Consider the following 26,557-nt stretch of genomic DNA (forward strand, 5'->3'; position numbering starts at 1 on the left):
CCCTCGGGGCCCGTCCTGCAGGCTGAGGTCCCTGCACTGGTCTCTCCCTGTCTCAGTCCATCAGGGCCGCCCTGTGCCATCCCACAGCCGGGTGGGTGCTGACACCCAGCAGCCCTCGGGGCCCGTCCTGCAGGCTGAGGTCCCTGTGCTGGTCTCTCCCTGTCTCAGTCCATCAGGGCCGCCCTGTGCCATCCCACAGCCAGGTGGGTGCTGACACCCAGCAGCCCTCGGGCCCGTCCTGCAGGCTGAGGTCCCTGTGCTGGTCTCTCCCTGTCTCAGTCCATCAGGGCCACCCTGTGCCATCCCACAGCCGGGTGGGTGCTGACACCCAGCAGCCCTCGGGGCCCGTCCTGCAGGCTGAGGTCCCTGTGCTGGTCTCTCCCTGTCTCAGTCCATCAGGGCCGCCATATGCAATGCACAGCCCGGGTGGGCGCTGACACCCAGCAGCCCTCGGGGCCCGTCCTGCAGGCTGAGGTCCCTGTGCTGGTCTCTCCCTGTCTCAGTCCATCAGGGCCGCCCTGTACCATCCCACAGCCGGGTGGGCGCTGACACCCAGCAGCCCTCGGGGCCCGTCCTGCAGGCTGAGGTCCCTGTGCTGGTCTCTCCCTGTCTCAGTCCATCAGGGCCGCCCTGTGCCATCCCACAGCCGGGTGGGTGCTGACACCCAGCAGCCCTCGGGGCCCGTCCTGCAGGCTGAGGTCCCTGCACTGGTCTCTCCCTGTCTCAGTGCATCAAGGCCGCCCTGTGCCATCCCACAGCCGGGTGGACGCTGACCCCCAGCAGCTCTCGGGACCCGTCCTGCAGGCTGAGGTCCCTGGGCTGGTCTCTCCCTGTCTCAGTCCATCAGGGCCGCCCTGTGCCATCCCACAGCCGGGTGGGTGCTGACACCCAGCAGCCCTCGGGGCCCGTCCTGCAGGCTGAGGTCCCTGCACTGGTCTCTCCCTGTCTCAGTCCATCAGGGCCGCCATATGCAATGCACAGCCCGGGTGGGTGCTGACACCCAGCAGCCCTCGGGGCCCGTCCTGCAGGCTGAGGTCCCTGTGCTGGTCTCTCCCTGTCTCAGTCCATCAGGGCCGCCCTGTGCCATCCCACAGCCGGGTGGACGCTGACCCCCAGCAGCTCTCGGGACCCGTCCTGCAGGCTGAGGTCCCTGTGCTGGTCTCTCCCTGTCTCGGTCCATCAGGGCCGCCATATGCAATGCACAGCCCGGGTGGGTGCTGACACCCAGCAGCCCTTGGGGCCCGTCCTGCAGGCTGAGGTCCCTGGGCTGGTCTCTCCCTGTCTCAGTCCATCAGGGCCGCCCTGTGCCATCCCACAGCCCGGGTGGGTGCTGACACCCAGCCTACCATAGTTATGCGTTTTGCAGGGCAGGTAATTCTGCTCTGGCCACCCTGGGCTCAATAAACAAAGGAGTGTTTCCTTCTGAGGTTCTGTGTGAGTCACCCACAACCAAAGCATTCTTTAGCCATCAGCTCGCAGGGCCTGGCGACATTTGCATTGGCATTAACCTGTGGGAAACACACGCTGGGCTGGGCGCTGCGGTGCCCTGGTAATCCACAGAAACAAACATGGTGCTGCAGGCCTGGCCTGCATTCCCCAGCTCTGGGGCTTTGGGCTCAGTCGGGAGCTCACAGTTGCAGTGAATCAGCAAATTGTCTTCTGGAACTGCTCAGAGGTGGGACGGGAAGCATTCCCGGGTGGTGGAGGTGACTGCCCCGGAGATGTGTGTGTGCGTTGACTGACTGTAAGATGGCCTGAACCTAGTATGCTGTGTAGACTCTAGCACTTTGATTTCCTTTGGGAGGAACAAGGAACTCACCCCTGGCACACTCTGGAGTTTGATGTACGCATCATGGATTGCTAATGAACACCTGGCACCTCAAAAGTTACAGGGGATGCTTAGACTTCAAGAATTATTACAGTAAAATATAAATTGAGATTGACGCCCCTAAAAACCCAACTCCCGGCCATGCACTGCTCCTCCCAGGTCCAGGCCGCTTCCTGCAGCAGCTCTGGTCCTCTGTCCTCATGGGCGTCTCCAACTGGGATCAAAAACACGGTGACCGCCACTGCTGAGCGCCATCCAGCAGAAAGGCAGCTGTAAACACCCAACGCTGGGTCCCCGTCCACCTTAGTCCACCTCGGTCCCTGGAGCTGGCCCCGTGCGACCCCCAGCTGCTCCCCAAGGTCACAGTGACCGGGAAAGGTCAGGGTTTGGGGTCCATTCAGGACATAGAGGCGGCCAGGATGGCGCAGCTAAAGCCCCCGAGGACAGAGCACCCCGAGCTGTGGGAGAGCGGCCGGACCTGGGGAGCCGGGCAGGGCGGGGGGACTCGGGGGTCGTCTCCGGTCAGCTGTCCTTCACTCTGATTATTTTTTTGGACCCAGGCTGCATTTTGATGATGGGTTGTATTTCCAGTGCAACAGAGTGGACCAACTCAGACTGTGAGGTCCAGCTGCAGGAGGAGGCCGGAGCCCTTAGGAGTTCAGCCCTGTGTGCCTCACGCTGCCGTTGGGGTCACCGCCTCAGTCCCCCAGAACCACAGCCTTGGACCCCAACGTTCCTGCTGCAGGGCAAGGCTCCATGCTGCCCGGTGCCGGCCCGGGCCCTGAGCAGGACGCCACGGCGTGGACCTGGCATGGAGTTCACGATGTCCACGTCCGTCCTGCCTGAGGCCCGGCCAGGCCTGCAGTCGAGGGGAGCAGGACGGCGCCCCGGGCCACCGCGGGCCGTGGGCACCTCCCGTGGGCGCAGGGCACAGCGCGTGGCTGAGCGGGTGCCCACGGCGTCCGTGTCCGAGGCCCGCGTGTCTGGTCCCCGCCCGGCGTGTAAACCAAATGCGAGCTGCCCGCCTCACAGAGCCACACGTAGGATGCGTCACTTCCGCTGCTGTGTGTGCCCGGCCCGAAGCCCGCCGAGCGCCCCAACACCATCCTGCCTTTATTTCTCCATGTGGAGCCGGACAGAGGCCGCCCGGCGTGATCGATCCATTGGGAATCCAAAGGCAGCCGGGAAGCCACAGGGACGGCGCCCGGAGGTCTGAGAGTCGATCAGTGAGCAGCTCCAGGTGCCCGAGGCCAGGGCACCTCCGTCTCTCCACGACGCTTGCCAGCCTCGGGGTCTGCCTCAGTTTCCTGGGTGCCCGCGTCCCTCCCCTGGCCGGGCCTCGCTCTGTCCTCCTGGAGACCAGAGGAGGCTGCCGCGCTGGCCTTAGCTGGAGCTGCCCACGGCCCTGTGGGGGGAGCTCAGCCCTAGATATTAGGGTTCTGGTCTCGGGCAGGAGGACGGGGTGGACCCCACCGCAGCCCCTGCTCGGCTCCGAACTCCTCTGCAGCAACAGAGCCCTGGGCCCTGACGTCCGCCTGCCTGTGTGGGGCTCTCGGGAGGCTGAGGCGGGCGGGTCTCTGTGAGTTCCGGGCCAGCCCGGGCTGCACAGCACGCTCGGGGCAGCCTGGACACTCTGGAGACTGAGGCAGGACGATCCCAGGCTGGAACCCGGCCCGGGAGCTGCAGGGCCCGAGGGTCCTGCCTGGAACCCAGGTCCACGTGGGTTCTTTAAAAGTGGGACTCAGCCGTGGAGAGCGCTGAGTCTGCTGCTCCCGGCCCAGCCCCGGCCAGCGAGAGGCGGTGGCCGCGGTCACCACGGGGCAGGGACGCTGGTGCCCTGCCGAGCACGGGCTGAACGGGCGGCTCCTCCTCCCTCCTGGCCATGCACACTGGGGTTGCAGGGGATGAATAGGAGTTCGTTCAGGGCATTCACGGGGACGCTGTGCCCCCCTGTGCCAGGCTGGCCGGGACGGGACACCGTGGGCAGCCGTGAGCCCGGGCGGCTGCTTTGCTTCCTTCCCGGCGTCCAAAGCTGCTTTCGGCTCCAGGGCTCGGGGCGCAGTGAGCCCCGCTCTTCCCGGGACCCCGCGTCCGTGCTCCTCCTGCAGCTCTCGGGCGCTCTGTGTCTGTCTGTCTGTCTGTCTGCCCTCCACCCCAGTGAAGCCGCATCTCCAGGCCCGGCCAGGGAGCAGGAGTGGACCCGGCCCTGCCCTCCGCTGACCCTGCGCTGTCCACGCTCCCCGCGCGCCCTCTGCTGGACACGCGTGCCCCCACACCCGGAGCTGCCCGTGCTCTGTGGGGTCCCGCGAGGCCCCGTCGCCCCGCACCCCTTTCCGGAGCCCGAGCCCAGGCCCGGCTGCCCCCTCTCCCTCCTGCCCGCCCTGGACGTCCGGCCCGGCTCAGCCAGCTGCCCGAGTGTCCACGGCTTTGGTCAAGGGGCACCAGGAGCCCCGGCCTGGTCAGAGGCGACCACAGAACAGGCGGCGCTGAGCATGTGGGGGCCCGAGAGCTCCGGGGACCCCGCAGGCGGGGTGCAGCTGGGGGCTCAGGGCTGTGCCGCCTCTGCCCGGGACATCACTAGGTCAGGGCCGCCAGGGAGCCCCGGCCTTGGAGCAGCCCACCATGGACTGGAATTTGAGGTCTCGGAGCCACTTTGCAAACCTTCCCGTCCTCCTCGGGACGATTTCTGGCCAGGGCGGCTCTGTGGTCAGAAGCCACCGCGGGCGCGCTCAGGGGTCCCCGCGGGGCAGCTGGCGCCCAGGCTCGCCCAGAGGTGCTGGGGACACCCGGCGGAGGAAGAGGAAGAGCAAAGGCTGGGTGTGCGGTGTGCGCCTGTGCAACCTCGCCGCGCCGCGAGGCCGAGGCGGGAGGGTCCCCGCGGGGTGCAGGGCAGAGGACCCCTGCGTGGGCCCCGGGGCGACCCCGTGTCCTGCCCTCCTGGACCCCAAAGCTGAACCGCGGCAGCTCGGATTCCAGCGGCGGAGCTCGGCTGCCCCCAGCAGGCGCGGCCAGGAACTGCACCCGGAGCCCTAGCTCAGCCCGCGGCCCCCCAGTGCCCTCAGGGGTCCCCGCTGTCCCCTCCGGCCTCCTGCTTCGGGGGACGCGGGAGGCTGAGGCAGGAGGGTGCCCTGGACATGGAGGCCAGCCCGACCGCAGGGTGCTGGACCTGCTCGGGTTCGCTTCTTAGCCTGAAGTGGGGGAGGCTGAGGCAGGAGGGTCCCAGCGACTGTAAAACACGAAAAGCGGGGCCTTGGGGGGATCTAGACCCCCACAAGGTAGGCCCTGACCGCCTGGCTGACCCCCTTAACCTGTGTCCACTCGGCCCTTGGAGCTGGGGGTCGACCTGGTCCTAGCAACCAAGCTGACCCCTTCGGGGAGTCTGTAAGTCAGTTTACTACCCTCAGTGACCTGGCCCGTACTGACCACTTTCCAGATCAGCCGCTTTCTCTGCCTCTGACCCTACAGCCCGGTCCATCAGTCGTCCAGTTAGAACCGCAGCTCGGCATCCTCGTGCCTCCGCCTCCAGAGTGCCAGAATCACGCGTGGGTGGGCACCACCATGCCCGGTGGGGACGGGGCCTTTCCCAGAGGCTCCTCTGTGTGTTCAGCCCTGGTCGCTCTGTGACCTCGGCCATGCACATTCTGTGTCCTGGGCCCTGAACGCTCTGAGTCCTCGGCCGTGGACACTCTGGTCCTCTGTGCTGGACGCTCTCTGTCCTCTGCCCCGGGCACTGTCTGTCCCTCCGTCCCCACCTGGACGTCCCTGTGCCCGTGCCCTTCCCGGCTGAGCTGCCCCAGGCGGCCGAGGCTCTCACCCTCCCGGTGTCCCTGGCCTGCTTTCTGTCTCTCCCTAGAGGGTGGTCAGCAGCGCCCGCAGTGTCTCTCTGGTCCCCCCAGAACCCGGCAGAGGCTCCTGCTGATCCAGAGATGCCCCGGGAGCCTCCAATTTCAAAGGGCACTAAAACCCAGACAGCCCGAGTCCCCCCACGTCCGTGATCGTCACCCCCTGGCATGGCTGCCTGAGACCACGGCGTCCCCACGAGGCCCTTCTGGGCTCAGCAGCAGCGTCCCGGGCTTCACCACGGTTCTGCTGCCCTCTCGGAAATGGGGAGGGCGGGGAGGTGCCCGCCCGGCACCCCGGAGCTCAGGAGGCCGAGGCAGGAGGGTCGCCCTCCGGTCCAGGCCAGGCTGGGCTGCACGGCGAGGCTCTGGCTAAAAAACACACATTGAGGATGGACAGACAGATGTCTTTGGGAATCTGCCCACATCACGCCCGGCGCCCGTACAGCTGGGGCGGAGGCCAAGTGGCGGGCGGTCAGGTCGGACGGGACACAGCAGTGGCCCCGGCCAGGCAGGAGGCTGAGGCAGGACGGTCTCGGGTTGAGGGCAGCCTGGCCGCTTGCCCAGAGAGCGGCTCTCAGAGAAAAAGCAAAGGAAATCTCCGGGTTCCCAGGTGGGCCTCTGTCCCCCGCCAGGAGAGGCCCCGAGCGTGCAGGACAAATCCAAGGTGGCTGTCGCCCAGCTCTGCGGGAGGCTGAGGCAGGACGGTCTCGGGTTGAGGGCAGCCTGGCCGCTTGCCCAGAGAGCGGCTCTCAGAGGAAAAGCAAAGGAAATCTCCGGGTTCCCAGGTGGGCCTCTGTCCCCCGCCAGGAGAGGCCCCGAGCGTGCAGGACAAATCCAAGGTGGCTGTCGCCCAGCTCTGCGGGAGGCTGAGGCAGGAAGGTCTCCCGTCCCAGGCCCGCAGGGAGACGTGGCCGCCTCCCGTCCTGGAGTAAAGCCGCGGGGTGCTGTGTCCACGGCGAGTTGGGGAGCCGGCCGGGCTGGCCCACGCTGACCTCCCGCCTGTCCGGGGCCGGCCAGGAGCCCGCAGTGACCGCAGGCCGGCCCGACGCTCAGAGCTTCATGTAGGCGCCGTCCGCGATCACGAAGGTGAAGGAGCCCAGGGAGGCCAGCTCGCCGGCCTGGGGGGCCCGGGGGGGACTCGGGGGACCCCGGGGAGGCCTCCTGGTCATCGTCCTCCTCCTGCGTGGACGGGGCGGCAGGCAGCTCCGAGTCCCCCCGGGCCAGGCGGACCTCCAGGGGCTGCAGGACGGGAGCTCCTGGTCCCCGCCGGGGGCTTCTTCCAGGGGGCCACGTCCTGCATGTCCGCGATCCACTGCTCGGGGCGCCGCCCGGGTGGCGTCTGTGGGGAACACGAAGAAAGAGGAAGGGAGAGCTGAGGGCCTGATTCCCAGGTTCTCTGTGGGCCAGAATGGGGCGCGGGTGTCGGCGGGCACCTGGGGGCCCAGCTCTCTGGGAGGCTGAGGCAGGAGAGTGCCAAGCTCCAGGACGGTCTGTGAATTCGGTGACCTGAGCGTATGCAACGCCCAGGCTCAAAAGCCTAAACTATAAACTAAACTAAACGAAAACTAAACCTAAAACTAAACCTAAAACTAAAACTAAACCTAAAACTAAACCTAAAACTAAACCTAAACCTAAAACTAAACCTAAAACTAAACCTAAAACTAAACCTAAAACTAAAACTAAAACTAAACTAAAACTAAACTAAAACTAAACTAAAACTAAAACTAAACTAAAACTAAACTAAACTAAAACTAAACTAAACTAAAACTAAACTAAAACTAAAACTAAAACTAAAACTAAAACTAAAACTAAAACTAAACTAAACTAAACTAAACTACAGGGCTGGGATGCGATCAGGGCAGAGGCCCAGGGTTTGGTTGACATTAACCATCCTGCCCCTCAAAAAAACAGGGACATGGCTTGAGAGAGAAGGTTTTAGGCTGGACTATGGTTTTGCAGGTCGAAGAGCACAACCTGGGCCGACCCTACACGGCCCCGGCCCCTCTGCACCGTAACACCTCAAATACACCACCCAGGCGCCTCCAGAACCCCAGGCAAAAATGGCAGCGCCTCTCCCAGGAGTCTCATTTTATAGTCATGTGATCTCGCGATAACTTGTCTGGCCACACGCTAAATATGCAAGTCTCGCGGGAAACACAACCACTGAGGATCGCTCCTAACTCTTCTGCTCTCACGATAATTCACCTAATCTCGCAGTGAGGGTACCAGTCTCGCGATAACAGATCCAGCCTGGGAGACCCAACCCGGGCCCAGACATGGACGCTGGTGGGTTCCCGGAGACGCGCGCCATGACGGGAAGAGACGTCCGAGCACCTCTGGAAGCACCGCAGGGAAACTGTCCAGCTTGTCCACTGTTAGGGGAGAAGCCGCATCAGACCCAGAGCAGCAGGGGGCCGAGGCCCAGTGAGTCAGTGTCCACTGGCGGGAAACAGCGCGCCGGGCTCTCCATGGAGGCCGAGGGTGGGGGAGGGGAGGTGTGAGAGAATGTTCTGGAACCGTCACAGCCGCTGCTGCTGCAGCCTGGAGACTGCTCGATGCCCCAGCTGGACGCGCTGAGAGCTTGTGCACGGGTGGGCGACGGGCCGGCTGCAGCCCGGGAGCTCTGAGATGCTCCCGAGGCCTCCGGCCCTGGCTGCACCCCACGGGCTGCACCCCACGGGCTGCACCCCAGCTGCACCGCAGCTCGGCCTAGAGCGTGCGTGCCTCGGAGCCTCGGTGCACGCATGCGCGGTGAGGCGCTGTGCGTCCTGGGCTCGGGTTTCCGGGCCCCGTTGCTTGGGGATGTGCAGGGCTGACTCAGCGCTGGGCTGCAGGAAAGGACCGGGGAGCGGGGCAGGCGTCCCCGGGCCGAGCACAGCAGGGTGGGGTGGGTGGGTGGCCGGGAGGGCACTGGCAATTTCCCGGGAGCCACGGTGCCTCAGTTTCCCTGTGGGGGGAGCTCGGCCCGCACCTCGAGCCCCGCCTGCTGCCCGTTCTCGTTAATGAGGTGGAAGGGGACACTGGCCATGGGCTCCAACCCCAGCACTGGAAAAAGAATTTTTTAAAAATGAGTTATCTGTGTTTTTGTCTTGTCACAGTGGGCGGGAACAAGGGGGCTGAAAGAGGAAGGGAATTTGGGGAACTGTGCCCTGATGACACATTTCCATCCAGTCACCCAGGTCTCTGCCCGGCTTCTGGGACAGCTCCCAGCCCCACCCAGCTCTGCACCTTGGAAGTAAAAGGTACTGGACATTGCCATTTGTCAGGAGGTGACCACCATGTTGTCTTCACAGCATGCGGGCTGCTGTCTGGAGTCTCTGGCCCAAAATCCACTTTGTGGCTTCCCTGGTGAGTGTTGCGGTGGGGTGGCCGCCCCCAGCCGGGGTCTAATCTCCCGGAAAGGTAGGTGCCAGCGTCTCCCAGGCCCTAGGTCCCGGGTTCAGACCCCTCTTGCCATCCCACAGCTCTTGGCTGTGTGCAAGAGGAAAGGTTTGGCTAAGTCTGGGGGAGCTCAGAAGTCCAGAAGGATCCCTCCAGTAGGGTGCACAGTGGCTGGGCCGGTTCAGCAAAACCACCAGGATCCACAACTGGCCTCAGATTGTCCCGTGTGAGGTTCAGTCTTTGGGGAAGGGATTGGGTCCAGGGATCCCCGGCTGCTGTAGGACTGAATAGCTCGCTCCTGGGTGGACCGAAAAGCTGACCTCTTAGGCTGTCTGTCTCCATTAACTCTGAGAGGGCTTAACTTTGGAGTCTTTCTACATCTTGAAAATGTTTTCTAGTATCTGGGCTGACAGGGAGAGGCACATGCTCAGGGTGTGTCTATTCCACTCTGGGTGCCTCCGGCTCAATAGGAGTGCGGGATGTGCCCCAAGCACGCAGACGGGCCTACTTAGGTCCCTGACCCCGCTCTGCTCAGACACATTAGCTGGCTTCCAGGAGAGCCGGCGTTGTCTAAAACCGAAGAACTCATTTTAGGAACCACAGATGTGAAGGGCAGGGTCTGTTTACTGAGAGAAACTTTCTGAGAGACACAGAAGAGGATCTGAGCAGGTTGCCCAGGACTCTTTATTTTCCAGGTACTTTTACAGAAGCAAACCAGGGTTCAAGGCGGGGAGGTGGAGGACTTCACAAGGCAGATGGGCACAAGGTGGCACAGAACTGCAGGGAGCCAGGAAGGTCCGAGGTTCTGTAACATTGCATCACAGACAAATGGGGAAGCGAGTCCCCGAGACAGCGAGCATTGCTACAGAGCTGTGACTTCCCTAGGGGGAAGGAAACTATTGGGGTGCCTGTCCCCAGGATATGGGTGCATCGTCTGATCCTCTGTCTTGAGGCCTGGCCCCCAGCAGGAGGCGTCTGTGTCCCCCTAAGCTGCAGGGTGTCTGCAGGGGCTCCATGGAGGACCAGCCCCTTCTCCCTGCCTGTAACGTTTCTAACCGGCTCAGCTGCCTGCAGCAACCCCCACTCTGAAGAAGGAACCCCAACTGCCGTGGGTGCAGGAAACGGCGCAGAAGACGGAACCAGCAGCTTCAGGCCGCACAGGGTGGCAGTTTCTCAATGGCCGTTGGAGGAACTTCCGCAGAAAGCCTGTCTAGAGCCCTCGATGGAGGCCGGGGATTGCCAGCTTGGGTGTGTGCACGGCTCCAGCTCTGCCCACGCCACGGTTAAGCACGGATGGGCCAAAGAGTACGATCGGTAAGAGAATTAGGAGCTTGGTTAACAGAGATGTCCAGCAAGAGGAACTAGGATCCATTTGTATAAGAACAGTGTCCGGGGGTTTTAGAATCTGCCATGTCATCAGTTTGTTCTCTGATGGTTTGGTGGCTGCCGGGATATCAGCAGCAGAACCGGGAAAGTGGGCACAGAGTTCAGCTTCTTACCATCTCTAGCCCTGGGCAGCACGGTCCGGGTGAACTGAGATGCTTGGTCCTGTGGATTTGTTGTCCGACGGTGTCCACCTTCAGATGCCCACACGTCAGGGTTGGTTTCTGTCTCCACGAGAGGAGGCAGCACAGCTGACCTGGTGCATATGCATCACAGTATTTACAGCTGGTAAATGTCTCCTCCTGAGAGAGGAGCTGGACTTTCCGGCATCATCAAACATGAATGTGTGAAAAGAAAACCCTCCCAGTTAGAGCCCAAAGGCTGTGCAAGGTAGGGAAAGGCCTCCTCGCAGGGCCTCGGTGCGCTGCGGCGTGGCCACAGGAGGAGGCCAGGGCTGTACAGCAGGACAGAGAGGCTTGTGCCGTGTCCACACTGGGCTGGTTCATTTTCCCGCCATGCTCATGGGGACCCGGGGCTCCTCCGTGGAGAGGACAGTCTGCTCAGACGGAGAGGGCAGCGAGGTCCTGTGGCCACTGCCGGACCAACTGATAGGACGGGTCTGAGCCCGCAGGCTTTGGCCGCAGAGGGGACTCCGCCGGCCAGGGGTCAGCTCTGCAGTTGGGACGTGGACGGGGACCCCTTCAGGTGACCGGGTCAGCAGGGCCAGCAGCTCTGCCCTGCCCTGGGATGCTGCTTGGACCCCGAGCATCAGACTCAGGCTCGGTTTGTCTTCAGCCTGCAGCAAGGCCAGCTGCTTGGGTTCGGTCTGTGTGTCCTCTCCCGGGCGTCCTCCACGAGGACATTCATGTCCCCTCACCCGGGCCCATTCTTCAAAGTCTGCCTCTCAGGGTTCTCCGGGCTGAGTTGTATGGTCTCTTCTGATCATCATTGGTGGCAGCCAAGCGGGCACTTGAAGACACGGCGGGCATTGTGCTTGATCTCTTTCCTCAGGCAAGACGACGGGGCCACCTTCGTTCCCCAGTGATTCTCCCGGGGGTCTCCGGAATGAGCAGGGGACCACGTGCAGGAATCTGGGCCTCCAGGTGCTGCCTTCAGGCTGAATCTGCATATCATGACACCTGCATCTCCGCATCCTCTGCGTCTTCCACCTCCATCTCCTCTTCATTCTCCTCCACGTCCATTTCCTCTTCCTCGGTGTCCTCCATGTCCATCTACTCCTCGGTTTCCTCCACCTCCATCTCCTCGTCCTCTACCTCCTCCACCTCCATCTCCTCATCCTCTGCCTCCTCCACCTCCATCTCATCCTCAGTCTCCTCCACCTCCATCTCCTCATCCTCTGCCTCCTCCACCTCCATCTCCTCGTCCTTGGTCTCCTCCACCTCCATCTCCTCGTCCTTGGTCTCCTCCACCTCCATCTCCTCGTCCTTGGTCTCCTCCACCTCCATCTCCTCGTCCTTGGTCTCCTCCACCTCCATCTCCTCGTCCTCTGCCTCCTCCACCTCCATCTCCTCCTCTTTCTCGTCCACCTCCATATCCTCTTCCTCCTCTCCTCCTCCTCCTCCATGTCCTCCTCTGTTCCCCACTGGTCCCCGGTACATGAGCCTCCATGTCCACTCCTGGTCCTGTTGGCACCCCGCTGAGGGACCCCATGTGTGAATGCATATGGCCAGGCCGTGCTGACCGATGTGCTGCACATTCATGCTCAGGTCTGCACAGCGGACGTTGACATTGCCGCTGGCCCCGGTAACCGTGACGATGTTTGTCTCCTGGGCGCCCTTGGCCTCCCCTGTCCTGCAAAATGATCACAGGTCAGCTCAGAACCCGGCCCCTGCGCCCCAGCTGCCGCCCGTGTTGCCTAGCATGGAGGTCCACCCAGTACAGCCAGTACTGGACGCCACTTGTGGCCCAAGTGCCCTCTGCTCCGTCCCACAGCATCATGTCATCAAGAATCCTGCACCTCAGGTCTGTGGCCGCCACCACCTTGCTGCCGTCTGGGCTTCGAAAAAGCCGAGATCGGAGAGCCCTGGAGACCGTCACCTTGGTCAGTTCAGGGCTCTCAGGGTGGACCTGTGGCTGTGAGGAAGAATTCGGGGCTCGGGATCCTTCGGGCCTGACTGCCTCCACGATGTGGGGCAAAGGTGAGGATCACAGCAGGAGCAGGACACAGCCCAGTGTGGCGAAAGGTGCTTCTCGGCCCCCATGATGTGAGTCTCTCTCCTCCACACACCGTCCACCATGATGCTCCTGCCTTGGAGCAGCCGGCCATGGACTGCACCCTCTGCACCCCTGAGCCACACTGAGCTCCCTCTTTAAGCTGTGTTCTGGTCCCCGGCTCCTCCCTTCTGTCCCTGCTTCCCGGCCACCATGATGGGAGCGTCTCTCCTCCCCACACCGTCCACCATGATGCTCCCGCCTTGGAGCGGCCGGCCATGGACTGCACCCTCTGCAGCCCTGAGCCACACTGAGCTCCCCTCTTTAAGATGTGTTCTGGTCCCCGGCTCCTCCCTTCTCTCTCTGCTTCCTGGCCACCATGATGTGAGCGACCCTCCTCCCCACACCGTCCACCATGATGCTCCTGCCTTGGAGCAGACGGCCATGGACTGCACCCTCTGCACCCCTGAGCCACACTGAGCTCCCTCTTTAAGCTGTGTTCTGGTCCCCGGCTCCTCCCTTCTCTCTCTGCTTCCTGGCCACCATGATGTGAGCGTCTCTCCTCCCCACATTGTCCACCATGATGCTCCTGCCTTGGAGCAGCCGGCAATGGACTGCACACTCTGCACCCCTGAGCCACACTGAGCTCCCTCTTTAAGCTGTGTTCTGGTCCCTGGCTCCTCCCTTCTCTCTCTGCTTCCTGGCCACCATGATGTGAGCGTCTCTCCTCCCCACACCGTCCACCATGATGCTCCCGCCTTGGAGCAACTGGCCATGGACTGCACCTTCTGCAACCCTGAGCCACACTTAGCTCCCCCCCTTTAAGCTGTGTTCTGGTCCCCTGCTCCTCCCTTCTCTCTCTGCTTCCCGGCCACCGTGATGGGAGCGTCTCTCCTCCCCACACCGTCCACCATGATCTTCTGCCTTGGAGCAGCTGGTATGGACTGCACACTCTGCACCCCTGAGCCACACTGAGCTCCCCCTTTAAGCTGTGTTCTAGTCCCCTGCTCCTCCCTTCTCTCTCTGCTTCCCGGCCACCGTGATGGGAGCGTCTCTCCTCCCCACACCGTCCACCATGATCCTTCCGCCTTGGAGCAGCTGGTATGGACTGCACACTCTGCACCCCTGAGCCACACTGAGCTCCCTCTTTAAGCTGTGTTCTAGTCCCCTGATCCTCCCTTTTCTCTCTGCTTCCCGGCCAGCATGATGGGAGCGTCTCTCCTCCCCACACCGTCCACCATGATGCTCCCACCTTTGAGCAGCTGGCCATGGACTGCACGCTCTGCACCCCTGAGCCACACTGAGCTCCCTTTTTAAGCTGTGTTCTGGTCCCCAGCTCCTCCCTTCTCTCTCTGCTTCCCGGCCACCATGATGGGATCGTCTCTCCTCCCCACACCATGCAGCATGATGCTCCCGCCTTGGAGCAGCTGGCCATGGATTGCACCCCTGAGCCACACTCAGCTCCCCTCTTTAAGCTGTGTTCTGGTCCCTGGCTCCTCCCTTCTCTCTCTGCTTCCGGGCCACCATGATGGGATCGTCTCTCCTCCCCACACCACCCAGCATGATGCTCCCGCCTTGGAGCAGCTGGCCATGGATTGCACCCTCTGCACCCCTGAGCCACACTCAGCTCCCCTCTTTAAGCTGTGTTCTGGTCCCTGGCTCCTCCCTTCTCTCTCTGCTTCCCGGCCACCATGATGAGATCGTCTCTCCTCCCCACACCATCCAGCATGATGCTCCAGCCTTGGAGCAGTTGGCCATGGACTGCACCCTTTGCACCCCTGAGCCACACTGAACTCCCCTCTTTAAGATGTGTTCTGGTCCCCGGCTCCTCCCTTCTCTCTCTGTTTCCCGGCCACCATGATGGAAAAGTCTCTCCTCCCCACACCATCCAGCATGATGCTCCCGCCTTGGAGCAGCTGGCCATGGATTGCACCCTCTGCACCCCTGAGCCACACTCAGCTCCCCTCTTTAAGCTGTGTTCTGGTCCCCAGCTCCTCCCTTCTCTCTCTGCTTCCCGGCCACCATGATGGGAGCGTCTCTCCTCCCCACACCATCCACCATGATGCTCCCGCCTTGGAGCAGCCAGCCATGGACTGCACCCTCTGCACCCCTGAGCCACACTGAGCTCCCTCTTTAAGCTGTGTTCTGGTCCCCGGCTCCTCCCTTCTCTCCCTGCTTCCCGGCCACCATGATGGGAGCGTCTCTCCTCCCCACACCGTCCACCATGATGCTCCCGCCTTGGAGCAGCCGGCCATGGACAGCACCCTCTGCACCCCTGAGCCACACTGAGCTCCCTCTTTAAGCTGTGTTCTGGTCCCCAGCTCCTCCCTTCTCTCTCTGCTTCCTGGCCACCATGATGTGAGCGTCTCTCCTCCCCACATTGTCCACCATGATGCTCCCGCCTTGGAGCAGTTGGCCATGGACTGCACCCTCTGCACCCCTGAGCCACACTGAACTCCCCTCTTTAAGCTGTGTTCTGGTCCCCGGCTCCTCCCTTCTCTCTCTGCTTCCCGGCCACCATGATGGGATCGTCTCTCCTCCCCACACCATCCAGCATGATGCTCCCGCCTTGGAGCAGCTGGCCATGGATTGCACCCTCTGCACCCCTGAGCCACACTCAGCTCCCCTCTTTAAGCTGTGTTCTGGTCCCTGGCTCCTCCCTTCTCTCTCTGCTTCCCGGCCACCATGATGGGAGCGTCTCTCCTCCCCACACCGTCCACCATGATGCTCCCGCCTTGGAGCAGCTGGCCATGGACTGCACCCTCTGCACCCCTGAGCCACACTGAGCTCCCTCTTTAAGCTGTGTTCTGGTCCCCGGCTCCTCCCTTCTCTCCCTGCTTCCCGGCCACCATGATGGGAGCGTCTCTCCTCCCCAGACCGTCCACCATGATGCTCCCGCCCTGGAGCAGCCGGCCATGGACTGCACCCTCTGCACCCCTGAGCCACACTGAGCTCCCTCTTTAAGCTGTGTTCTGGTCCCCGGCTCCTCCCTTCTCTCTCTGCTTCCCGGCCACCATGATGGGATCGTCTCTCCTCCCCACACTGTCCACCACGATGCTCCTGCCTTGGAGCAGCTGACCATGGACTGCACCCTCTGCACCCCTGAGCCACACTGAACCCCCCTCTTTGAGCTGTGTTCTGGTCCCCGGCTCCTCCCTTCTCTCCCTGCTTCCCGGCCACCGTGATGGGAGTGTCTCTCCTCGCCACACCGTCCACCATGATCCTTCTGCCTTGGAGCAGCTGGTATGGACTGCACACTCTGCACCCCTGAGCCACACTGAGCTCCCTCTTTAAGCTGTGTTCTAGTCCCCTGCTCCTCCCTTCTCTCTCTGCTTCCCGGCCACCATGATGGGAGCGTCTCTCCTCCCCACACCGTCCACCATGATCCTTCCGCCTTGGAGCAGCTGGTATGGACTGCACACTCTGCACCCCTGAGCCACACTGAGCTCCCTCTTTAAGCTGTGTTCTAGTTCCCTGATCCTCCCTTTTCTCTCTGCTTCCCGGCCACCATGATGGGAGCATCTCTCCTCCCCACACCGTCCACCATGATGCTCCCACCTTTGAGCAGCTGGCCATGGACTGCACGCTCTGCACCCCTGAGCCACACTGAGCTCCCTCTTTAAGCTGTGTTCTGGTCCCCAGCTCCTCCCTTCTCTCTCTGCTTCCCGGCCACCATGATGGGATCGTCTCTCCTCCCCACACTATCCAGCATGATGCTCCCGCCTTGGAGCAGCTGGCCATGGATTGCACCCTCTGCACCCCTGAGCCACACTCAGCTCCCCTCTTTAAGCTGTGTTCTGGTCCCTGGCTCCTCCCTTCTCTCTCTGCTTCCCGGCCACCATGATGGGATCGTCTCTCCTCACCACACCATCCAGCATGATGCTCCCGCCTTGGAGCAGCTGGCCATGGATTGCACCCTCTGCACCCCTGAGCCACACTCAGCTCCCCTCTTTAAGCTGTGTTCTGGTCCCTGGCTCCTCCCTTCTCTCTGTGCTTCCTGGCCACCATGATGGGAGTGTCTCTCCTCCCCACACCGTCCACCATGGTGCTCCCGCCTTGGAGCAGCCGGCCATGGACTGCACCCTCTGCACCCCTGAGCCACACTGAACTCCCTCTTTAAGCTGTGCTCTGGTCCCCGGCTCCTCCCTTCTCTCCCTGCTTCCCGGCCACCATGACGGTAGCGTCCCTCCTCCCCACACCGTCCACCATGATGTTCCCGCCCTGGAGCAGCCGGCCATGGACTGCACCCTCTGCACCCCTGAGCCACACTGAGCTCCCTCTTTAAGCTGTGTTCTGGTCCCCGGCTCCTCCCTTCTCTCTCTGCTTCCCGGCCACCATGATGAGATCGTCTCCCCTCCCCACACCATCCAGCATGATGCTCCCGCCTTGGAGCAGTTGGCCATGGACTGCACCCTTTGCACCCCTGAGCCACACTCAGCTCCCCTCTTTAAGCTGTGTTCTGGTCCCCGGCTCCTCCCTTCTCTCCCTGCTTCCCGGCCACCATGATGGGATCGTCTCTCCTCCCCACACCATCCAGCATGATGCTCCCGCCTTGGAGCAGCTGGCCATGGATTGCACCCTCTGCACCCCTGAGCCACACTCAGCTCCCCTCTTTAAGCTGTGTTCTGGTCCCCGGCTCCTCCCTTCTCTCTCTGCTTTCCGGCCACCATGATGGGAGCGTCTCTCCTCCCCACACCGTCCACCATGATGCTCCCGCCTTGGAGCAGCCGGCCATGGACTGCACCCCCTGCACCCCTGAGCCACACTGAGCTCCCTCTTTAAGCTTTGTTCTGGTCCCCGGCTCCTCCCTTCTCTCTCTGCTTCCTGGCCACCATGATGTGAGCGTCTCTCCTCCCCACACCGTCCACCATGATGCTCCCGCCTTGGAGCAGCTGGCCATGGACTGCACCCTCTGCACCCCTGAGTCACACTGAGCTTCCTCTTTAAGCTGTGTTCTAGTCCCCTGATCCTCCCTTTTCTCTCTGCTTCCCGGCCACCATGATGGGAGCGTCTCTCCTCCCCACACCGTCCACCATGATGCTCCCACCTTTGAGCAGCTGGCCATGGACTACACGCTCTGCACCCCTGAGCCACACTGAGCTCCCTCTTTAAGCTGTGTTCTGGTCCCCAGCTCCGTCCTTCTCTCTCTGCTTCCCGGCCACCATGATGGGAGCGTCTCTCCTCCCCACACCATCCAGCATGATGCTCCCGCCTTGGAGCAGCTGGCCATGGATTGCACCCTCTGCACCCCTGAGCCACACTCAGCTCCCCTCTTTAAGCTGTGTTCTGGTCCCTGGCTCCTCCCTTCTCTCCCTGCTTCCCGGCCACCATGACGGGAGCGTCTCTCCTCCCCACACCGTCCAGCATGATGCTCCCGCCTTGGAGCAACCGGCCATGGACTGCACCCTCTGCACCCCTGAGCCACACTGAGCTCCCTCTTTAAGCTGTGTTCTGGTCCCCGGCTCCTCCCTTCTCTCCCTGCTTCCCGGCCACCATGACGGGAGCTTCTCTCCTCCCCACACCGTCCACCATGATGCTCCCGCCTTGGAGCAGCCGGCCATGGACTGCACCCTCTGCACCCCTGAGGCACACTGAGCACCCTCTTTAAGCTGTGTTCTGGTCTCCGGCTCCTCCCTTCTCTCTCTGCTTCCTGGCCACCATGATGTGAGCGTCTCTCCTCCCCACATTGTCCACCATGATGCTCCCGCCTTGGAGCAGCCGGCCATGGACTGCACCCTCTGCACCCCTGAGCCACACTGAACTCCCCTCTTTAAGCTGTGTTCTGGTCCCCGGCTCCTCCCTTCTCTCTCTGCTTCCCGGCCACCATGATGGGATCATCTCTCCTCCCCACACCATCCAGCATGATGCTCCCGCCTTGGAGCAGCTGTTCATGGACTGCACCCTTTGCACCCCTGAGCCACACTGAACTCCCCTCTTTAAGCTGTGTTCTGGTCCCCGGCTCCTCCCTTCTCTCCCTGCTTCCCGGACACCATGATGGGATCGTCTCTCCTCCCCACACCGTCCACCATGATGCTCCCGCCTTGGAGCAGCTGGCCATGGACTGCACCCTCTGCACCCCTGAGCCACACTGATCTCTTGTCTTTAAGCTGTGTTCTGGTCCCAGCTCCTTTGTTGTCTCCCTGCTTACCAGCCACCATGATGGGGGCGTCTTTCCTCCCCACACTATCCACCATGATGTTCCTGCCTTGCAGCAGCTGGCAATGGACTGCACCCTCTGCACCCCTGAGCCACACTGATATCTTGTCTTTAAGCTGTGTTCTGGTCCCCACCTCCTTTGTTGTCTCTCTGCTTCCCGGCCATCATGATGTGGGCGTCTCTCCTCCCCAAACCGTCCACCATGATGCTCCTGCCTTGGAGCAGCTGGGCATGGACTGCACGCTCTGCAACTCTCAGCCACACTGAGCTCCCCTTTTTAAGCTGTGTTCTGGTCCCCAGCTCCTCACTTCTCTCTCTGCTTCTCGGCCACCATGATGGGATCGTCTCTCCTCCCCACACCGTCCAGCATGATGCTCCCGCCTTGGAGCAGCCGGCCATGGACTGCACCCTCTGCAACCCTGAGCCACACTGAGCTCACTCTTTAAGCTGTGTTCTGGTCCCCGGCTCCTCCCTACTCTCTCTGCTTCCCGGCCACCATGATGGGAGCGTCTTTCCTCCCCACACCGTCCACCATGATGCTCCTGCCTTGGAGCAGCTGGCCATGGACTGCATCCTCTGCACCCCTGAGCCACACTGATCTCTTGTCTTTAAGCTGTGTTCTGGTCCCCAGCTCCTTTGTTGTCTTCCTGCTTCCCGGCCACCATGATGTGGGCGTCTTTCCTCCCCACACCATCCACCATGATGCTCCTGCTTTGGAGCTGCCGCCCATGGACTGCACCCTCTGCACCCCTGAGCACACTGAGCTCCCTCTTTAAGCTGTGTTCTGGTCCCCAGCTCCTCCCTTCTCTCCCTGCTTCCCGGCCACCATGATGGAAGTGTGTGTCCTCCCCACACCCGTCCACCATGATGCTCCTGCCTTGGAGCAGCCGGCCATGGACTGAACCCTCGGCACTCCTGAGCCACACTCAGCTCCGCTCTTTAAGTTGTGTTTTGGTCCCCGGCTTCTTCGTTCTCTCCCTGCTTCCCGGCCACCATGATGTGGGCATGTTTCCTCCCCACACCATCCACCATGATGCTCCTGCCCTGGAGCAGCCGACCTTGGCTCTGTCCCCTGCACCCTGCATCTTGGAATGCTCTCCTTGGTCCTCACCTGGCTGTGGGAAGAGCATCCATGCTGAGAACGGCGGCTGTGTCACCCTGACTGTGTAGTTGGTCACAGTGCACAAGGATGTTGCCTGGTACTCACAGTGGTTCTGGTCCTCCACCTGCGGAACACACAAGGGACGTGGAAGGCAGGGGCAGTGGCGCTGTCTGGGCCCTGGTTCCACTGATGACCAAGCAGCACCTGCTGTCTGCCAGGAGGAGCTAAAGCAGCCTGGTTGCCAGGCGTGGTGGTGTGCGCCTGGGAGTCCTGCACTCTGGAGGCTGAGGCAGGAGGACCTTCTCACCTCACAGCCAGCCTGGTCCAAACAGTGAGACCCTGGCCTCCAGACACTGCGGAAAAGCGGTGACTGGAGCTCAGCTGAGCCAAGCCAACCCTGGGGGACCCCAAGCCCACAGGCCACCAAGTCACATGTTCCCACAGGTTGCTCACGCAGAGTCTTCCCCCACGGAGCTTTGCATCCTTTTGTGAGGACAGTGTGGCTTCTTTCACAGACGCTCCCGCTCTGGTTTTTTCAGATGGGGGCTCGCTGTGATGCTCAGGTTGCCCTGAAACTCATTCCATAGCTTGGGCTTGCTTTGCATGATGGAGACTCTCCTGCCTCAGCCTCCCAGCGCTGGCATGACCGGTTTGAGTCACTGCGCCACGTCCGCTCAGCATTTTCAAACCCCTCCATTTTCTTCTACACCTCCTGGGCCAGAAGCACATCGGGGTCCGTCTGTTGTGATGCGGGAACCCTAAGTAATCTTTGCTTTCCTTTTCGAGCTCTGACACTGGAGGGCGGCCTGGGCTTTTTGGTGGCTGTTTGTTGATTGACCCTGGACCCCCAGGACCTCAAGCTGCAGCCACGTGTGGGGCGGGGTCTCAGACAGCTGGGGAGGTAAACTGAGTTCTCAGGATGGCCCCAACTCCACAGGACCTGGTGCTGCTGAGAAGTGGACAGGAGGACACATGCCCATGGCGGGAGGCGTGTGTGGGACCAGGGAGGAGCCAGCCTCTCCCAGCCTGGGAACGAGGGTGCCCCGCCCTCAGCTGGGTCAGGAGCGGCTCTGGTCATGGGGGACCCCGAGGTGGGTATGTCCTAAAGCTGTGTGCCAGGGCCCCGCTTTACCAAGGGGTAGCTGCTCTGGGAGCACTGGATGCTGGACACGTTCCCGTGCAGGTCCCTGGTCAGCCACCTGCTGCCCGGCTCCACCCTGAGGTTCCTGAGGGGCAGTGGGCTCTGCAGGGGAAGGGAGGGGACAGGAGCCCTCAGCACCCGGCACGGGTCAGCCCGGCACTCGGGAAGCTGAGGCAGGAGGGTCTCAAGCTCCAGCCTGGCCGGGAAACAGTTGTGACCCCATCTCAAGGTAAAATACCAAAAAAATGGCTGGGGTGCCGCTCGGTGCAGAAATCCTGGGTTGATGCCTGGTCCCCCAGCGAGGCAGACAGACTAAAGTAAAGCAGGTGAATTAGTTAATTCAAGCATTTAAGTTAAATTTAAATGAATTAATTTTAAAGACTTTAACTGTAAGCCGGGTACAGTGGCCCGCACCTCTCATGCCGGCCCTAAGGAGGCTGAGGCAGGAGGGTCACTGTGAGTTTGAGGCCGGCCTGGACTGAACAGTGAGCTCAGGGCCCGCCTGGACTGCACAGGGAGACCCCGGCTCAAAAGGACAGGAAATAAAAATACTCATAAGATAAATCAATAAGTAGACTAAGTAGGGAAACAAACCTGGAACACAAACCTGGCCCAGGCCAGGAGGGCCTCAGATGTGAGCCCAGCCTGGGCAGCGGAGTGACGGGCCAGACCACTTTCGTCTCCCAGGAAAGCTAAATGCATCAAAACAGAAAACAGTCTGAGAGAGAGAGCCGTGGTGGTGTTGTTACTCCGTAGCCCAGGCTGGTCTCGAACTCACAGCGACCCTCCTGCCTCAGCCTCCGGAGTGCAGGGGGCTCTCAGGACTGTGCCAGCCAGGCCCGGGGTCACCCGTCTCAGCCCCGTGGCCCCGTCCGAGGGGACCCGGCCTCTCTGCCTGGTCTCGCCCAGGCCCTGTGTGATGCTGCGGGGAGGTTGCAGGAGCCCCAGGGTGACCTCCAGGCGGTGCTGGGCAGCCGCCCTGCCCTCCTCCTGCACTGATGGTGGCCTGCAGAGTGGGTGTCTGCTCTGGGCCGGCTGCTGGGCGGGGTGGCTGCCAGGCTGAGGCAGGAGGGTCCCCCACTGAGCCCAGCAGGGGGCGCTATGGAGGGCCACCCCCTCCCACAAGCAGAGAGCTGCAAGGCCGGCAGGGTGCGCCCCGCTGTGGCCAAGCCCGGAGCTGCACACGCTGCAGGCAGCCCAGCTCTCAGGGAGGCTGAGGCAGGAGGGCCTCGGGGGGAGCCCCGCCGGCTGTGACTGCGGCTGCGAGGCGGCCTGGAGCACGCAGCAGGCCGCTGGCTCAAAGTAAGGCGCAGGAGGCACCATGGTGGCCCGGTAGGTCGCCTGGGATTCTATTTTCACGTCATGTACTGTGCCCGTCCTTTTGTTCTAACCGACTCTGTTTGGTTTAGCCACGTTAGGTTTTATTCTCTGCAAAATATAAGTATTGTGGGAGTAAGAAAACCCCAAAAAGTGTAATTGTTATTAAAAGCAGAGGAAAGGAAGGTGTTCTAAGATGTAGGGAGCTCCTCAAAATGGCGGCCGCTGTCCTGCCCCGCCCACCTGAGGGCACTTTTGTGTCAGCCTACATTTCCCGTGATCCTCCTCTGCCTGCGAGGTGCCCGTTTTGAGTACCTTCGCTTCAGACTACATCTCCCATAATTCTCTCCTGCTCACTACTTCCGCTTCTGCCTCCGCCTACCGAGTTTCCTACGAGTCATTTCCTGCTAGTCAGTAGGTCCACATCACGTGAGGAAGCCGACGTAGCCTATAACGCGTTACGTTGCCCTTTATATACGCCGTGTGCACTTCCTGATTAAAGGAGGCTCGACTGGGATTGGTCAGCTTTTCCCGCCTGGCTTTGCTCTGGCCCAGCCCCCATCCCCGGTCTCTGTCCAGGAGAGACGCACACACTGATCCAAGCCGGTCACTGCGGGATATGACGGCGTGCGTGTCTCAGTGTGCAGGGTACAAATCCGCATTACTGCAATTTGTGGGATCATCGATCGGCACCGTCTGCAATCTCACTGTATGAACGTTCACTTTACATGTTTAATTTTATCATTTGGACACCAATTTCAAAGATGACAATATGTAACCTATTAACTAGTGATACCTTGCTGTATTTTTTCTTGAAATTCTGTATAATTTGTACCTTTTAAAAAAATTTTATTTCCTTTTTTTTCTCTTTAAATGAAAAAAAAAAAAAAGTAAAGAAAGAAAGCAGACACCTAGGCGGCCCTGCGGATATGGCAGCAGCTGTGGGGCGCCAGCCCAGCCCGGGCAGGGTGGGACACCGAGCTCCTGCGTCTGCACGAGCTGGAGGCCCGCACCCTGCACGAGGCTGAGGCGGGCAGGTCTGCACTGCGAGCCCACGGGGGCAAGGCCGAGGCGGGGTTCTGTCCCCAGCACCCCGAGGGAAACAGGAACAAAGCGATTGAAAAACGAATTAAGAAACGCCGTTGCACGGTTCCAGCTGCTGCATTTTGCTGGTCCGAGCTGTCCATGTGAAGTCGTCCCCGGCAGAGCTGAGCCCGTGGGCGCTGGCCTCGGGCTGCGTTTCCTTTTGGTGTTGTGTAATATTCCCCCGCACAGATGGACCACTGTGGGTTCCCCATTTGGACCCGGGGCTGCCCCTGTCCTTCGGCTGCCATGGACGCTGTGGTCACACTCAGCGTGCTCGCCACCCCTCCCGGGAGCATCTGCAAACGTCATTGGGACAGCCCGGCCCCCAGAGAGCTCAGGACATGTCTGTCCTCTGGTTGGACGTAGATCTCCCCACTGCAATAGAAGCGCGGCCACCGCGGGTGCCCCTGTTGCCCAACAACCTCCCCGAACAGGCCGTACTGGGGCCTGGGTGGTTTGGGGATCCCGGGGGACTCGGAGCTCTGCCCCCCACACCCCGCTGGGCCCGGCTTACCCCAAAGTCACCGCAGAGTCCTCACGAGCTGCTCCCGGCCTCCGCTCCGCTGGCTGGCAGATCTCTGTCTGAAGGGGACCGTAGCAGGCCTGAGGTCCTGCGATGCTTCCAGTCTGACTGTCACCGCCTTCTGGTACCCAGAGATCCTATTGGCCAGGGCAGGTGACGCCAGGCTGCGTAGTCAGTGAGATGGCCGCTGCGCCTTTTAGGCACGGTTCCCCTGCTTCTGTTCCCAGGTTACACTTCCTTTTTATGTGATGTGATTATAATGGTTAACCGCACATAAGTGCAATATCCACGATGTCCTGGGGACCAGGGAGCCCTGCAGAGATTTTCTGTGCTGTGTATGATTTGCCTCCATCTCCCAAAATGGCTGCCAGTGCCCTTGCCCTTGCCAGATCCCCTCTCCCGCCTGCAGCGCGATCCTGGTTTGACTGCTGAATCTTCTGTGGCCTCTGTAGTCACTGTCGTGTGCTGTGGGGACCAAAGGACCTGGCGGCCCCCAGGGCGGTGTGACAGGGACCTCATATCTCCCAGCTACGTGGCACCATGTAGCCCAGGCTGGCACTGAACTCACAGAGACCCTCCTGCCTCGGTCTCTCTAGTGCTGGGATGACAGCGTGCACCACTACACATGGCCCCTGCTATTTTTATTTTATTTTATTTTATTTTATTTATGTTTTATTGTGAGCCAGGGTTTCCTTAAGTCCCTCTGTCCCCAGGCTGAGCTGGAATTTGGGATCTTCCTGCCTCAGCCTCCGAGGACACAGGGGTCACAGATCTGCACCGAACCCGGGTGCCTGTCCTGTGAACCCCGCTTTGCTTTATTCTTCTGGAAGTGGGGACCCCGTGCTGAGGCTCATGCTGAGCCCGAGGCCTGCGGCTGGGGCAGGTGACAGCTGGGCCTGGACAGAAAGGAGGCTCGGAGCTGGGCCACGGTGGGTGCAGGACCCCCGCAACTGGCACTGGGGCCAGGGAGGAGCTGTGTGTGTGGGGGACTCGGGGTCCACACCCGACACCCCAGAGAACACAAGCCAGAGGGGCAGAGGCGCCCGCCGATCACCCCATCACAGGGAGGCTGAGGCAGGAGGGTCCCTTGCGCCCCAGGCAACCTGGGCTTCATGGCCAGCCCTGTCAGGAAACGCCAGCACCTGAGTGTTCCAGGGACAGGGACAGCGGGCTGGTCCCTGAAGGTGACAACAGAGACAGGGGTGAGGAGCCCCGGGGAAACTGAGGCAGGCAGAGGCAGGGCCACTATGGGAGACATCCTGCCCCGTGACTCTGGGGGAATCGTGTCTTGCTTTCTTTTTTACAGGCGCGGGGCTTGGTGACCTGGCCCGCCTGGCCACCATGAAGGGAGCGTCTCTCCTCCCCACACCGTGCACCATGATGCTCCTGCCTTGGAGCGGCCGGCCATGGACTGCACCTTCTGCACGGTGAGCCTAATGGAATCTGTCCTCTTTTAAGTTGTGTGCTTTGGATCTTGTGCCTTGAGACGAGAGAGCACCGTGACCGTGTATGTACATCTAAAGCTACATTGCATCAAATAAACTTTATTTTTTGGTGCTGAGGATTTAACTCATGACCTTACATTTGCCAAACAGGTACTTCTGCTGCTGAGCTAAATTCCCGGCCTTCGCATCAAGTCTATTTGTGCAGCTATCAAGTGCTCATTGAAATATAAAGCAACTAAATTACATTTAAGAGCAAGAAAGCAGAAGCTTAAAGATCAAAGAACGGCACGTGAAGATAAGAACAGAAATTGTGCTCAAGAGTGTGGAATCCGTAAGGAGTGGGCTAAGGAATCATGAAACCCTTAGGAGCTAGAAGAGACCCTTTCTAGAATTTTGGGAGAGAAAACTAGACTGTCATGCAGTTGATCTTTGCCCAGTGAGACTTCGGCCTTGGAAAACGCTAAGGTGAGTCCACAACAACATTATTTTAAGCTTCCACGTTACTGGTAACTTTTTACAGTAAGTATAAGAGACTCAAATATGGTGCTTTTACGATGGTGAGGATCATATCGCATATTCATTCAACAAACGTTTGTTGAGCTTTTCCTAGGAAGGTCCAGGCTGTGAATGAAGGCGAGACCTGTCCCAGAAGCGTTTTAAACAAATGTAGTGCAAGTGTCTTCACGGGGGAGATTTGGAGAACCGATGTGTGTCTGTGCGACGTGATGTTCTGCTTTTGTTTTGTTTGTCTGCATTGGCTTGAATTTCCTTTCCTTTCCTTTGGACCCCGACACTGCTGGAGAGCTGCCTGCTGAGCTGGCTGTGGGGTGTCTTCTTCCTCCATAAAGGTCAGCTGAAGGTGAGCCAAGCCAGAGAATCACACCTGCTGGTGGCACAGAGGTGCCAGAGTCCTGCTCCCGAGAGGCTGAGGCGGGACGGCCACCAGGCTGCTCCTGAGTGCTGCCATTGTAAACTCCAGCCACCGAACCCAGTTCTGTGTCAGTGTTTGTGGCTCGGACGATTTTTTTTCCCTCTTTCTCTTTTTAAAGACGGTCTCGCCGTGCAGTCCAGGCCGGCCTTGAGCTGACTTTGCAGCCCAGGCTGGTCTCAGACTCGCAGAGACCCTCCTGCCTCAGCCTCCCGAGTGCTGGGATGGCAGCGTGTGCCATCACACCCAATGG

At 60.9% G+C, this 26,557-nt stretch overlaps 1 long non-coding RNA gene across 3 annotated transcripts in view; it reads left to right on the forward strand.

The window, feature by feature from the left end:
• The first annotated feature begins 8,239 nt into the window (after positions 1-8,239).
• Positions 8,240-26,557, forward strand: part of LOC134474597 (uncharacterized) — a 39,349-nt gene continuing 21,031 nt past the window's right edge. For 2 of the 3 annotated variants that reach the window (XR_010045461.1, XR_010045463.1), the window contains exons 1-3: positions 8,240-10,365; positions 25,238-25,358; positions 25,527-25,841. This is a non-coding gene — a long non-coding RNA (uncharacterized LOC134474597). The remainder of the gene's footprint in view (positions 10,366-25,237; positions 25,359-25,526; positions 25,842-26,557) is intronic. The other variant, XR_010045462.1, reaches the window with a different exon arrangement.

The sequence above is a fragment of the Cavia porcellus genome, unplaced genomic scaffold (genome assembly GCF_034190915.1).
Source record: "Cavia porcellus strain 051 isolate PalLab524CR breed Dunkin Hartley unplaced genomic scaffold, mCavPor4.1 scaffold_33, whole genome shotgun sequence".
NCBI classification, from domain to species: domain Eukaryota; kingdom Metazoa; phylum Chordata; class Mammalia; order Rodentia; family Caviidae; genus Cavia; species Cavia porcellus.